Here is a 16610-nt window from a genome sequence, read left to right as displayed (position 1 = left end):
ACATGGAGTAAGCAATTTTACGAAAAAGAAACCGAATAAAAAACCCCAAATTTGAAATTTGGGGTTCTTCGGTTCGAATCTCCCTAAGTTCGGCCAAAAAATGAAATAAAACAATGAAATACTTACATTGGATCTTAGAAAATGTGAATAGGGGACAAGATTTACTTCCTTTGGCTTCAAAAAACAACAAAAATTGAGCTTTGTGGAGGAAAAAAGTTGAAAATGGCAAAGAGAAAGAGAGGAGAGAGAGTGAACTGAAATCGCGCTCTTCGATCTTCTTTTTACTGACTTAAATGTCGCGCACAACTCTCAAAGTTGCGCATGACATCCCAGCGCTACTCAGAAACTTGCGGGCGCTTGGCCAGCGCGACCCACTGAGTTGCGCGCGGATATCGGTCACTTAAAAGACCGGTACTTAGGTTTCGATCCGTTTTGATTTATTTGTAACGTTTTTTGTACTTTATTAGACGTAGTGACGCGCGAATTATCAAAATATTTTAATTTTCTTTGCATTTTTGTATTTTATTTTCTTCTTTGATAATTTTTTACATCATCCTTCATGCACACTGTGTTTTGTGTCTGCCCTAAGCATACGTTTTGGGTGTTTTCGTGAGTGTGTCTTAAAATGTTCCGTAGTGGTGCTTTACATAAAAGCTCCCACAGACGTGTTTGTCATTTTACCCAATTAAGTAAACGATCAATAACGACGAATTAATCCGAAAGGAATTAATGAGTCATTTAACAGGACTGGTGTCCTTCAAACAAGTGCATTATTCTGATAGAGGGTTCGGAATTATTAGAAAACTAATTATTCAGTGAGGCCAAGTGATCGGAATGCCTAGTTGGAGGCCACTTTCGATCAGTAATATTAATATATAATTAATATTATATCTTAATATTGACTGAACCCTTCGGGTCACGACGAATTAATTCGAAAGGAATTAATGAGTTGCTCGAGTATTATTAACATAGACGTCGGATATCGAGCTAGAAGTGTTGAGACCAAGCGTCACAAGTTGAGTTGAATTAATAAAACGACAAGATGGTAAAAATCAATTAATCAACAAATTACCAAAACACCCCTAGCATCGGAAAGCCTCGAGAAAACCGAGTGCTAGGGGCACATAGTACTAGCATGACAGCTAGCAATGGCGCACAAGGGCCTCGTCAGCAGGCTGCAAGCATGCGAGGCATGTTGGGTCGAGGCAGTAGCAGCCCGCACAAGCTGGCGCCCAGCCAACAGGCCCATCCGAGGGCACCAAGCGCCAGGCACGCTAGTTGGTTAAAGCGGAGAGAGAGTAAGGGTGAGGCGGTTTAGGAAGCTTGTGGAGCAAAGATTTGGTCCCCCCCTTATGGTCCCCACCTACTCTCTCCCTCCCTGCTTGACACTTGTTGATTAATTATTGCATTGCTTTTTCTTTTGATTTTTGATTTTAAAATAAAATGAACATTGAATTTTTTACCAACTCTCCCTCATTGATGGGAAAGAGGAATGTTCATGGGAATTCTCTATAAATACCAAAGTATTGGGATTTGAGAAACCCACTTGAGTTGAACTCAATAAAGCATCTCCAAAAGTGAGAAAACCTTTAAGTTTATAAAAGCTCGAGTAGTCTTATTTTTGGTCTACCTCGGCTAAACTCCGAGTAAGAGTCGAACGGGTCGTGTTGTGGGTAGATTTCCGTAGGAGGTCTACGCATTTGCTGGACTCGTAGCTTTCGAATTAAGAGCTCATAAAGGGAGCGAAGCACACGCCAAGGGTAATATTGTCTTTCTCCTTATCTTATTAATTATGCTTATTAGTTATATTAATTGTGAGCGGGTCTTGGGGTCGGATTTTTTTTCCGCAGAAAGTTGGACTTTCCGAAACCCAACAGTTGTATCTGAGCAAGGTTCATTTATTTTTGTAACTAATATTTTCAAGGTGTTAAAATGGCTTTAATTTCTTGTTGTGGTTGCTAATTAGATTAGTAGCTCGATTTTATTAATTTTAATCTCGTTTTAATTAGAATTGTGGCTCCCGAACCAAGATTTTCACCTAGATTAGTGAATTTCGGGTGGAAACGCCGTTTTGGAAAATATTCAAACCTTTTAGGGTTGTGAAAAAGCCAAATTCTGCCTAGAAATACATGTTTTGGGAGATTTTTCGTTTTGACGAAATTTTTTAAAATCTTTTAAACCATGAATATTAATGGCATATTAATTGTGATTATGTGATTGGTTCTTTTGTTTAAGCTTCTACAATTTTAGACCACTTTTGAGCATGATTACTATGTAGTAATTGGTGCTTAATGGTTAGCTCAATTTTTTCACATAATTGCAAATAAGTTGCTTTAAGTGTGAAAAGTTTGTGTTTTGAGGCTCTTAAGTATTAAAGATCTAACCTTTAATTATTTTAGTTGGTTGGAACTTTGTGTTACTAAATTCCTTGATTGTTTATTGAAGTCTCTTGATTTAATCATTTATTACGTTGATTAAAGTCATAAAGTTCCAAACTTGTGATTGAAATTTAATTAATCAACATATTGGAAGATATAATTTTTTAAGTGTTCACAAGTTAAAGTTGGAATTTTCATTGAATATTTATGTTCATTATTCCAACTCCCTTTAAATTTTTTCAAATCTCATGATTAATTTATGTTGGTTAAATTAATAGTGAGAAAAGCCCTTCATTTTTGTACCATCAAGTTAAACCAAATGTTATTTAAGAATAGTTCTTGGATTAATTTGGTTTGTGCACTTAAATGTTTTTTATTTAGCTGGACTTGTTTTAATTTTCATTTTGTTTGCTCAAAATATTAATTTTAAAATTAATTAAGGATTGATTACAAATGTCACACAAAAAACGGGAAATAATCCCAAGGCACGAGCACGCAAACCGAGGCGAAATAGCCACGAGCCACCCTCGGCAGCAGGGCTGCACGCGCTGCCCGCATGTGGCTGTCGAGGCATGGAGCTGGTGCTCATGGTGCGTGTTGTGCAAAGGTGTGCGGGGAAGCAGCTTGGTGCGACTTTGGGTGCGCATGTGTGTGCGCTGTGCTGCTGCGAGGCAGCAAGGGGCATGCATAGTAGCAAGCCCGAGTGGCCTTCAAGGGCATGCCGTCGCGAGCACACCTCGTAGGCAGCATAACGCCTAGTGTGATGCTATTGGCTATGGGGTGACGCTTGGCGAGGGCCATGGCTGTGTGCGCGAGCCCTCACAAGGCACCCATGCCCTCGATGCCTAGCACACCAAGCCGAAAGGCTTGATGCTAGGCACTTGGGGTTTTAGAGCTATGTAATTTTGCGTTTTATTGCCAATTTAATTATTTTATTTATGTTTATTTATTTTAATTAATTTTTGGAGGCTATGCCTCGATTTTGAGCGGCAGTTGCAAATTTTGATTTGGCAAAATTTTAGGTTTACCGGCTTAATTAATTGGATTAATTAAATTGGATGCAGAATTTAGTGGGAGCTTTATTATTTATTTGAGCTATTTTAATTGCGCTTAATCACATAATCGGTTAACAATTTTGACTAGTTTTAATTAGGCGCGTTAATCGGATTAACCACCTAAGTTAGTTACTAGTTTACGCGTGTTGATGCATTGTTACTTTTTTTTCGTTGTAAAATGCATGGTCCATTCACTTATAGTGAATGGATGAATGGAATGTATATTCTCTCACATGTTTTATGAAATGACAACTAGTAGGGCCCGATTAAAATAGAAAATACAGACTGCGCTCCGGCGTATATTTTTGTAAATCGAAATACGGTCTGCGAACTGTTGCGTATTTTTGTACCTTAATATTTAGATTAGTCCTAATCATAGATACTAGTAGTTGCAATATTTTGGTTATCTCTTGAAGACGGAGTTTCTTGGAAGACGAAGCCATGAAGTTGCAAATGAAGATCCTTGAAGACTTGAAGACTCAATGGGTCATGCTAGTTGCCAAATGCATCATTTACTTATGTTTTCGATATATGTTTATGCTTATATATATGAATGATATGTTATATGCATGCTTAGGATTTCGAAATGTTGCAATAATTAATTAAGTTCACTTAAATCAACTAACATAGAAACCCTAGATCCCTAAAATATTGAGTAAAACTTGTCATTCCAAAACAACGCCAAAGCGAGCCATCACTACTTTCCTAGGAACGTAAGGCATACCGGGTATGCATGTTGGTTTTGGTTAGACTCAACGATATGAGTGATGGAGTCCTAACATGTCGTGGCAAAAGAGATAAATTGTCACGGAGCCATTAGCAAAGAGTTTCTTACCTTAGAGTAATAAGTGTTAAGACAAGCCAAAGCATGTTTAATCACTTATTGATTCTTTGGATCTTGGAATCGCCTCATTCTCACCAAATTGGGACAATTTTTAAAATGTGTGAATAAGACGTTTAAATTAGTTTGAAATATTTGCATGAATTTAATCTTATTTAGTTTTCTGAATGGTTTTTCAGATCAATTGTAGAAACAAATATGCGAATAACTCAAACAACCAATTCACGTTACGCTCAATTCTCGACAAGGAGAAACTGAGTGGGCCAAATTTTCTTGATTGGCAAAGAAAATTGCATATAGTTCCCATGCATGGGCAAAAGGAATACGTCCTTGATGAGGAAATTCCCGAGACTCCCAATGAGGAAGTCACTCAGGCTGCCCTGAACCGATGGCAAACTGCCGATTGGGATGTTAAATGCATCATGTTGGCCACTATGTCTCCCGACCTTCAAAAGACTTTCTTTGAGAAGGAGACGACTTTTGAGATCATTTCTGAACTTCAAAATATGTTTTAAGAGCAGGCCCGAACTAAAAGGTTTGAATCCCATAGGTAGATCCTAGAGAGCAAGCTCAAGAAAGCAGAGCTAGTCAACCCACATGTACTCAAAATGATTGGTTTATTTGAGAACATGGAAAGGCTTGATGTGGGGTATTCGATTGAGATGACAATTGACATTATTCTCTACTCACTACACAAAGGCTATGATAAGTTCAAGATGAACTATAACATGCACAGCATAGAGAAAACCCTCACCGAGCTTCATGGTATGTTGAAGCATGCCGAGCAAACGCTTAAGGATAAGGGAAAGCATGACATGCTTATGATCAAGAAGGGCAAGCCATCAAACGTTCAGGCAAGAATAAGAAAGGATTTAAGGGGAAGGGTAAGAAGACCTTTCAATCTAAGACAAAAGCTACCAAAGACAACAAGGAGAAGAAGGTAGCCTCTTCTAAATCTTATTCAGAATTTTTCTACAACATCAAGAAAGGACATTGGAAGAGAGATTGCCTCAAATTTAAGGATGATAAGAAGAACGACACCGTTGCTTTTGCATCTATTTACGTTATAGACATAAACTTCACTAGCACAACATCATGGGTATTAGATACCGGATATGGCTCACACCTTTGTTCCAATTCTCGGGGATTAAGGAAAACTAGAAGGCTAGAGAAGGGAGAGGTTGAACTCTGGGGCGGTAATGGAGCCAGAATTGCAGTCGTATCCGTGGGAGCTCTCAGTTTGTCTTTTCCCTCTAGGCTTGTATTAGAACTTGAAAATTTTTATCATGTTCCTAATGTTACCATAAACATCATTTCAATTTCGGCCTTAGACTCCAAAGGATTTGAGTTTCGAGTAAAAGACAATTTATGTTCGTTTTATCTCGATAATGTTTTATATTGTACAACACATTCTGAAAATGGCCTTTATGTGCTTTCGTTAGACAAAGAATTTTATAATGTTAATAATAACATTCAGAAATCTAGGACCGTTGAGTAAAATGAGACATACTTATGGCATTGTCGTTTTGGCCACATTAACATTAAACGCATTAAGAAACTTCTACAAGAAGGTATTCTTGACTCTTTCGATTTACAATCATTTGAAAATTGCGAAGAATGTCTATTAGACAAGATGATAAAGCAGTCATTCTCCAAGTTGGGAGAAAGGGCAGGTGACTTATTATGCTTAATACACACTGATGTATGTGGTCCATTGAGCAAAAATGCAAAAAACGGTCATCGATATTTTATCACCTTCACGGACGACTATAGTAGATATGGATATGTCTACCTTATGTCGAACAAATCTGAATCGTTTGAGAAATTCAAAGAATTTCAGAGTGAAGTTGAAAATCAGCTTGGCAAGAAAATCAAAGCCCTTCGATCAGATCGAGATGGTGAATACTTGAGCTATGAATTCTATGACCATCTGAAAGAACATGGTATACATTCAGAATTGACACCTCCATGAACTCCACAATGGAACGGAGTATCTGAAAGGAGGAATCGAACCTTGCTAGACATGGTACGATCAACAATGGGTCTTAGTGATCTTCCTATCACTTTCCGGGGACACGCACTTCAAATCGCGGCACTAACACTGAACCGCGCTCCGTTAAAAGCTGTAGAAAAGACTCCATATGAATTATGGACGAAGAAACCTCCTAGGTTGTCTTTTCTCAAGATTTGGGGTTGCAAAGCATATGTCAATTAGTTAATTTTTGACAAACTTCACCCTAAATCTGACAGGTGTTTCTTTGTGGGCTATCTAAAAGAAACCAAGGGGCATTACTTTTACAATAAATCCGAGAACAAAGTGTTTGTTGCTCGCGATGGTGTTTTTTTAGAGAAGGAACACTTTTCCAAAATGACAAGTGGGAGGAAAATCAAACTCGATGAATTTCGAGAGACGAGCAACAAAATCAAATTGGCAGTCAAAGTGCCCAAACAACATCTGTTGACTTTGTCAAACTGTGCAAAGTCAAATTGAACATGCGAATGCTCTATTCATTACCCTACATAGGCCGTAGAGGCCAAAGTCTCTACCTGATAGATATCTTAGTGTTGTATTAACCGAGATTAGGACATCCTAGTTGTGGATGGAAACGAACCAAGAACCTATAAGCAAGCTATGGAGAGCCCCAACTCTGCTAAATGGCAAGAAGCCATGAGTTCTAAGATGGACTTCATGTTTGAAAATCAAGTATGGGACTTGTTTGATTTACCCAAAGGTTACACACCTATCGGATGTAAATGGATTTTCAAATTCAAAACCCATAAAGATGGAAATGTATTCATTTACAAAGATAGTCTAGATAAGTCTTGTGTTTACAAGAAGGTTAGTGGGAGTGACATTGCCTTCCTAGTCTTATATGTCGATGACATATTGCTCATTGGAAATAATATTTCGATGCTAGAGTCTGTAAAGGCCTAGCTTGGAAAAGGTTTTTCAATGAAAGACTTGGGAAAGACACTATACATATTAGGCATCAAGATCTACAGGGATAAATCTAAAAGGATGATTGGATTGAGCCAAATTACTTACATTGATTAGGTACTGGCACGATTCAATATTGAGAAGGCCAAGAGAGGTCACTTACCCATGTCTCATGGCATAACCCTAAGCAAGAAGCAGTGTCCAAAGACACCTAATGAGTAAGAAAGGATGAATCAGATTCCATATGCTTCACTTATTGGATCGATCATGTATGCCATCATGATATGTACTAGGCCAGATGTATCATATGCCTTGAGTGCTACGAGGCGATACCAATCAAACCCAGGAGAGGCACATTGGACTGCGGCCAAGAATATCCTAAAGTACCTGAAAAGGAACAAGGATAAATTCCTATTTTATGGTGGCTCAGATGAATTAGTTATTGAAGGTTACACCGACACAAGCTTCCAAATAGACAGGGACGATTTCAAATCGTAGTAAGGATACATATTCTGTCTAAATGGAGGAGCGTTCAGTTGGAAGAGTGCTAAGCAAAGCACAACTAAAGATTCTACAACTGAAGCCGAATACTTGGCAATTTCTAAAGCAGCTAAGGAGGCAGTTTGGATTCGTAAGTTTATTGGTGAACTTGATGTTGTACCCTCCATAAAGGGTCCAATAGCCCTTTATTGTGACAACAATGGAGCTATTGCTCAGGCTAGAAAGCTAAGGGAACATCAGAAGGTCAAACATGTCAAGAGGCGATTTCACACGATAAGGGAATGAAAGTCAGAGGGTGAAATAAGAATTTGTAAAGGTGAAACGGACGACAATGTAGCCGATCCACTTATTAAACCTTTGCCTCAAGTGAAACACAACAAGCACGTTGAGGCAATGGGAATCAGGCAAGTTGGTGATTGGCTTTGATTTCTTTGTTAGGTGTTTTAATTAATTTTGGGATATTTCAATGTAAAACACTATGTTGAACCATTTAGATTTTGGAGTAATTTAATTTCATGCAATTTTATCACTCCGTTTCTATTTAATTGTGGTTTAATTAAATATTGAGTCCATTCTATTTTGTGAATATTCAAAATAGGGTATCAAGACAATGTCTTGGATAAAGAAACATCTATTAACTGAACATTGAATATTATAATCGAAAATTATCCTTAATCGATGTCAATTAAATGATGGACGGTTAATGACCACTTGAGATTAGTGTGTAGTTTGATTTATAGAACCGTTTCTTATGCTGCAAGGACATGATTGTCATAAATCATTTGCATGGGTATTGGTTTAGAATCATACCGGATTGACCTATGAGAATACTTTAAGAGATTTAAAAATCGTCATAAGTATACTTCTCATTATGGCTATCGGAACCTCTTTCCTCGACCATGAGTATTGTGAGTTCTCTTGTTTGAGTACTAGTCCATTTTGATGTTCTACAAACATCTACTGTACATGGGGATTATAACAGAAACACTCGGGCGGCTAGGTCCTCTTAGTAAGAGAAGCTGACAGTACAAGACTGGGAATGTCCCCCTATTAATAATAGGGAATATATCTTTGTTATTTACAAGGCCTCTCAAAGAACGAGACTGTGAAAATGCATGGCCGTGCTCAGGTAGATTTTTAGAAATCATCTGCTTATTGACAATCGAACTCAGATTTCGAGAAACTTTTCTGGACGTAATAAGGTCGACGAATAATCTTACCTTATAGTTCATGAAGAGACATTAAGCGACATAGGAAATAGGCTATACACTTAATACGCACTAGTCTGGAAGGACAAGTGGGAGATTGATAGGAATATTGTCCTTCGAACAAGTGTATTATTTCGATAAAGGGTTCGGAATTATTAGAAAGCTAATTATTTAGTGAGGTAAAGTGATCGGAATGCCTAGTTGGAGGCCGCTTAGATCAGTAATATTAATGTATAATTAATATTACAGCTTAATCTTAATTGAACCCTTTGGGTCATTGTAAGGAATAATTTCAAGAAACCCACACTTGAGCCCCACTGTGATCATACACTTAAGCATGGTGGCGTTTAAAGGGAAGGAAGCTAGAGCAAAAGAGTCGCCAACAAGTTTTAGGAACTTGTAAACCGTTCACAGGGTGAAGGTTACACCCCTTCACGATCCATGAGATCGCTAACTCCATAGTGGTCCTGAACCATGACTGAATATTCAGGGATGAAGGTACAAATCCAACCTAAAAGAGATTGAACCTGCCCTAAAAATAGGCCTCTAATTTATCCTTCTCATATTCATGTGCGCTTTCTGACTAACATACAATCAATATATTAATCCTAAACCTGTTTAATCTATGTTAGTTGAATATTAATGCACAAACAAATCTAATATTGGAGATTACTTAAATTAAAATCACATTAGCCTAAACAAGATTATTAATTATCTTATTAAGCACGATTACAAATACAAATTCCCTTTAAACCTGCAAGAGAGGGCGTGATCAAGCAACAACAATAAATATCAAGCAACATAATAATATATTGATACAACAAATCATCATTATCATAATATTCAATCTCATTAAAGCATAATAATAATAGCAAGATCCTAGGCATGATACTAACAAGATTAATAACAAATCCTAGCATGTCACTAAACAATAAAGATCAAATCTTTAACCCTAACATGATAGAATAAATAGAAAGCAACCTAAACATGATACTAGAAAGAAATAAAAACATCCTAACATGATACTAGGAATTAATAAAACCTAAACATGCTCTCTAAAGATTAGAAAGTAAGACAATTACTTTCTTTGATGCCTCGTATCTCTTTCTATCAAAACAATACACACGTTAGTAACTTCAAGGAAAAGATTAAATAATAAATCTAATTAAAGAACTGGAATAAGATTTGGGACCAAACCCTCAGACTTTATCAACCTTTCACGTCTAGGGCGAAGGCAACTTCGAACTTGTCTAGGTGTGTCTAGAACTCGTGAATGCAGAATTTTATTTGAAAAAGGTTAGGCTTAGAAAGAAGGAGAAAGAATAAGCTATTGCTTAAGAGAGAAGAGAAAGATGATTGTTGATGATTGTGAATGATTAAAAACAGGAAAATACGACCCTATTTATAAGAAAAATAGTCCGAAAACGATATAAAGTAGTCAGAATTTGAATTGGAATAAAATTGGTTCTGTCATGACGCGACAGGGTTCGTCGCCGCGTGACAGGGTCCTGTCGTTTCGCGATGGCAAACACATTTTCTAAAATCCGTACGGAATTCTTAATCTAATTAAATTCGATTAATTAAAGTCCGTACTTATCTTTTAAAATCAGATTTAATCTTTTTAAAACACTTCCTTTAATCCAAATAGATTTCTTTATTTTCATAAAAGATATAATTATTAATTCTAATCCCATTAGAACTTAAAATAACCTTTTAGATTATTCTAGAAGATTAAAATAAATCCTAATAATTTTAGGAATATTAGTTAATGGTCCCTCGACTAGATCATTAGGCCATAACGTTGCTGGGAAAAGGATGCAATTTTACGTAGCACCTACGCCATAAAATTTTACATTGTACGATACGCCATACAATTTTACGATGTACGATACGCCATTCTTTTTGCTGTGGACGCCAAAAAAAACGAAAAGAACGTGACATTTCTAAAGTCAGTACATCAAAATGACAAACCCGTCTATGGGAGCTTTTAAGTAAAGCACCACTACGGAACATTTTAAGACACACTGACGAAAAAATTCCAAAATGTATGCTCATGGAAGGCACAAAGCACGGTGTGCATGCAGGATGATGCAAAAAGCTAACAAAGAAGAAAATAAATTACAAAATGCAAAGAAATTTAAAAGATTTCGATGATTCGTGCGTTATTACGTCTAACAACGCACACAACTGTTGGAAGATTTCAAAACAGATCTAAATCTAAGTACTAGTCTTTTAAGTGACCAGTATTCATGCGCAGCTCAGTGGGTTATGCTGGCCAGGCGCACGCACAAAACTGGGTTGCGCTAGGATGCCACGCGTAACTTGATAAGTTGCGTGCAACATTTGAATTAGTAAAAAGAGTTGGAGAAGCGTGATCTGCAACTTACTCTCTTCTTCTCCTCTTTTACCATTTTTTATCTCTTTCCATTTTTGTTATCGTTTGAAGCTAAGGAAAGCAAATCTTACTCCTTTTATTGTACCAAACTTTTAACTTGGTCAATAAAATGGACAAGCCGAATGAAGAACTCTAACATTTAGAAGTTGGGGACTTTGATCCGACTTGTTTTCATGAATTTGTTTGTTTTATGTCAATGGGACAAGATTATAGAGTATATTGGAACAAATTTCATGTGAAATGATAAAGTATTGATCCTGTATGATCATATACAAGTATATACATATTTAACTTTCGAATTTGTTTTTGAACTTTTTTCCTTTTTCGCTCACATGGATCTTTAATGTAAATTGAATTGTTATTAGAACGACAACTATGCACTAAAATTATGATCAAAATTTTGAACTTTGATAATGGCATGAAATTGTTCTTGTGACTCATGTTTATTTTTGTCATACCTAAGTTACAAAATTGGTTTTAACAAGGATAAGAATAACCGAAAGTTATTATTATTCACTTATAAAACTACGATTTCAAGATTTGCATAAACTAGTAAATTTAGGAACTTCTTGAAGACATCATCGAACTGGTGTAATTTGGCTATATCTCTAGCTTTTAATCCCCCATTTTATTTTTTCAAATGTCGTAACCCCCAATATTGGGTAGCTTCGATGACTTGTTTGTTTTTAAGAATTAGACCCTTTCATGTTGCTCAAAATGGGTTTAGAAATCCCGTGTTTTGTCTTATTGCTACAACAACTAGGATCTTTGAAACATTTAAACGAGTGTGTTAAAATCGTTTTCGACCATTCATAGCTTTAACAAATGAAATTTGCTAAGTCTAGTAATATTGGTCATTCGTTGGAACAAATAAGAGGAAAAATGAAATGTTGCTCAATTTTTTCTCTATTCTCGCTACTCTCGAATTCTTTCTCTTGAGTTCAAATTTTGTTACTGATTAAAGCTCGAGAAAGTAGATATTATCCTCTTTGTGAAATTCCAATGTGCAACAATAGAGGATGAAGTCCCCTTCATTTTTAACTTAGGAGTCTTTTATTTACGTTTTAACTCATAAATTGTTTATCTTATGTTAATGAAGTGTCTTGATTCAATTTTTTTGATGAACGATTGAGTATTAAACTTTCATATGAGCAAGTATGTTGTATGCGTTTGAAATTTATTTTGATACTCATGATTTTGTTTCTTTTGCGCTATACTAGTCGTACTTTCTAATCTTTGAGTTAAATTGAAGTATTGAAACATCAATTATACAATAAGATTAGTTTTCGAACTTTAAAATGGCTCGAATATGTATCTTGTTCTATGGCCAAGTTCAATTACAAACATAATTTTCAAAGGAACAAAATGATTGTTAAATCATTGTGATGCAATTGAAAATTGTAAGGCTCGAGATCTATGTAAAACCATTTATAGTTTAGGTGATTCTCGAAAGTAGCTCGAAAGGCATGAATATTTCATTTTGTTTATTGTGGACATTTGAGCCCCCATGAGTCGGGTTATGAGCATTCTTGCTAATTCACAAGTCTTAGAGCCCCCAATTTGGGGTAGTTCTAATGACTTGCTATTGTTTAGGCCATTCATATAATCATGATATGGGAATGAGCCTATGTATCACATGTTTTGTATTTTGAGAACACTTTAAGATAATGACATGGCTAACGCATTTTAGTTAAAGTCATGTTCAAGGAAGCAAGTTAGTTCACTTGCTTGTTTATAAACCCAAAACAATTATAGTTAATGTTTAGTAATCTTTACCTAATTTCAAAACGGTCGTAGAGATCATTGTGGTAATATTATTCTTCAAAGTTGATTTAAAACATCATATAATTTCATTGTTTTTATCAATCTTTGATTTTGGTCTTGTAGGTGGTTCGTTTACCATCCCTAAGCCCATGTTCGCATGATAACTAGGCGAGAACAAGTTCGAGTCAAGAAGAAGTCAAATCTTAGTTCATTCCTTTTAGAAATATTTATGTATATACATGTATTATCCAAACGGTTATTGAGAATATAAAAATTTATTTATTTGAGAAAATGAAACAAAAATTCAGAAAGGAAATTTTGAAGACTATATTTTTTATTTAGAGAGTAAGAAACATGTTATTTTGAACTAGAATTCAAAATTTGGAGAAGTTCCAATAACTTTAACTAAAGTTTGTTTTGAAAATAAAATGAAGCAACTTTTTCTAGTACGTAAAATATATAATCATGTTATTTTCAAAACTGGACCCAAAATGGAAAGAAAAGTCTAGCTCATAATTAGTGTGACTTTTCCGTCCATGATTGATGAAGGTAAGTTGTAATTTACAACTTATTTCAACAAAGCTATGAAAATGTGAGCAAAGTTTTGTATATCTAATTTTGTTTATGTTTTTCTTTTTAGTGTTTGTCATCATTTTCATATTTTGCTAATTGAAAGAGAAGTTCTTCTAATTAAATAAGTATTGTATTTTGAGAATGAATATTTATCAAACTTAGGTTTGATGGAGTGTTAGAATAATTTATAAAATCATTCGAATCACTTTCCAAAATATGGTCTTATTTCAAAACGAAAGTTGAGGTGAGACCTATATTTTTGTAGCCCGTAAGTGTAGATTTAGGTGGCTTTTGGAATTCATGTATACATATGCTAGGGGATGTTTCTCATTTTTTTTGGAGTCCCAAGATTTTTATTTTAAATTTGTGGAATATTGCATATTTTTATCATGAACTGTTTGATCAAGTAACATATTTAATTATCCTGGTCCAATAATAGGAAGTGGTATTCATCGCTTTGTCATTTAAAGTTATTAAGATGATTCATAATAAGCTTTGTATGACATTGATTTAGTAGCATAAATAGCGTGTTCAAATCTGTAAATAGAGAGAAGTGGGGATGTCTTGGCTTTTTTAGCCCCTAGTTTGAGGTAAAGAGCGAAAAAATTATACTATATTTTGAGTATTTTAGTTGCCAAATAGGAGGGATCATCCCAACTTACCCCCTAAAAAAGAAATGAACAAAAAAGACGGATTTGCATAAAAAGGAAGGGGATCCAACTTTCCCCCCTAGAAGAATAAAATAGAGAAATAGACATGTTTTCAAAAAGCAAGGATTATTGACTTAATATTTGAATCATCGTGATGATTTGGCAGTGAGGTATACGTGTGATAGGGATAACAATCATTTTTTCATGTAGCGATCATGTTTAATCAATGTTCCTCGCTTAGAGAGGATGACGATATCCAACGCATACGGACATATTAGTTGCTCATGATAATGAGAAGATCAATGCTCAAGAGTTGTAAAAGACATCTAAAGTTGACGTCGAGACTGTCGATATATCAAATCAATTTACTGTATTAACTCGTTTTCTTTCTATGTAATGTATATAGAACTTGAATCACCTTAGTAATAAATAGCCCTATTATTAAAAGAAAATAAGATGATTGTTTTTTTAAAGTGATAATCATCTTATTTTTCTTGGCAAAAGATATGGAAAACATCGAATTTAGTTTGATTCGATTGCTTTACTAAAATGATGTAATCAAGCCAATGGCTATCAAATCATATAAATTATTTGAATTTTTTTTATATGATTTTATAATCATTTACTCAACATTTCATGCATTTTACGTATGGGCATAACTACTCAATAGTAGGTCCATATGTGCAAAGGCCTAAGGTGGGCCATATTTTCGTAAAATGATGATTTTTGTGGTACATGATTTTGGTCTACCTTAAGGAGGGCCTTTCTAAGGTTGTAACGTGGCTAAGCTCAAGGTTATGAAAAATGGACAGGCTCAAGTATACTCCATTAATCCCTTAATTTTGGTGCTTCTCAAATCAAAACCTTTCTACTTTGTGTGACAAATCCTACGTTAAGTGCCTTTTCCTTGTGTTCCCTCTATCTTTTTCTTTATTTTTTCTCTCCTTTTTGACAAGTTTGATTTTGGGTTTAGAACGATTTTGCATTCGATCTTTCCTTTTTTGGGTTTGGACTAACTTTGTGTCCCCTTCTTATGTTTCTTTCCCCTAATTTTTTCATTTGTATCTCTTTGCACCATTCCCATCCCAAGGTTTGGAATAATGTAGGTTGAATAAGTAAGGGTCAATTGACAAAGCTCAAAAGGGCTAACAAAAGATGGATTGTTCTAAGGTTATTAACATGGAATTATCTACTTGGAGTTTTAAATTGCCTCCTGTATTGGTGTAATCATCATATATCTTCTTAGTGGGCTAAAAGAGGGGCCTCTTTTCATTTGGTAAATCTTGTAAGCTAGAGCTAATCAAGATTCTTAAAGTGTTGAGTATGTATGCCTTTTTTTATATTACCTGTTTATAGGTGTATTTCATTTAATTGAAGCTAATAACAACAAACGGATCGAAAAGAGAATAAGATAGACGTACCTGAAAATATAATTTTTTTTCATTAATTAATGAGAGTACATAATAAGTAGATTTGACAGCATGAATATCTTAGTCTATCATAAAGAAAACAAAAGAAAAAGAAACAAAACAAGATCTACGATGCTACATCTTGAATTGTTGATGACTTCTTGAGATAGCGTCTTCGAGATCTGTCCGTTTCCAATGTAGGTGAAATCCTCTATATAAATCTAGTCCATCTCTATGATTCATGGTTTCATTTATCAAGTCCCTTTCAATTAATGTTCCCATAGTATAGACTTTTTGAAATGTGTCTAAACCAAGGTATTGTAAATGGCACTTGTACGGTGGAGACTTATTGTCTATTAAATTTGGCAGAAGTTCATGATCCGGAGGTCTTTGTCAAAGAAGAGCAACCTTTGATCGCCACCTGGAAAAGAAGTCAATAAAGCCTTCTTCTTCCCCTTGGTTAAGCAATTCAAGATCGTGTAACGTAGTTGTGAGCTCGATGTTGTCTCCATATTAGGCAAAAAACGCTTTTACAACGTCACTTCAAGTAGAACCTTGTTTTGCATCGAGGTTATAAAAACACAATCTAGCAGTTGGGTCCAATGAAAGAGGAAAAGTACATGCATATAAGCTATACTCAACCCCTTTCAATGCCATAATTCCAATAAAGCTCATTAAGTGAGTCCTAGGATTGTCTGTAACCTTAAAGGTTGATAAATCCGTAGTCAAGAACTTTTTAGGGAGAGTCTTGCCACTAGGTTGTGGTGCAAGCTCATAATTGAAGTACTTATTCCTTTAGCTAGTTCGAAGGACAAGTTTCTCCAAGCCCTCTACTTTTTCGGCTCTTGCTTTTTCTTGCAAAATGTTTTCTATTTCTTTCTCTGCTTTTATTTTAGCC

The sequence above is a fragment of the Chenopodium album genome, chromosome 10 (assembly GCF_948465745.1).
Source record: "Chenopodium album chromosome 10, dcCheAlbu1.1, whole genome shotgun sequence".
NCBI classification, from domain to species: Eukaryota; Viridiplantae; Streptophyta; class Magnoliopsida; order Caryophyllales; family Amaranthaceae; genus Chenopodium; species Chenopodium album.
The sequence above is the reverse complement of the archived record's forward strand: the minus strand, read 5'-3'. Positions refer to the sequence as shown.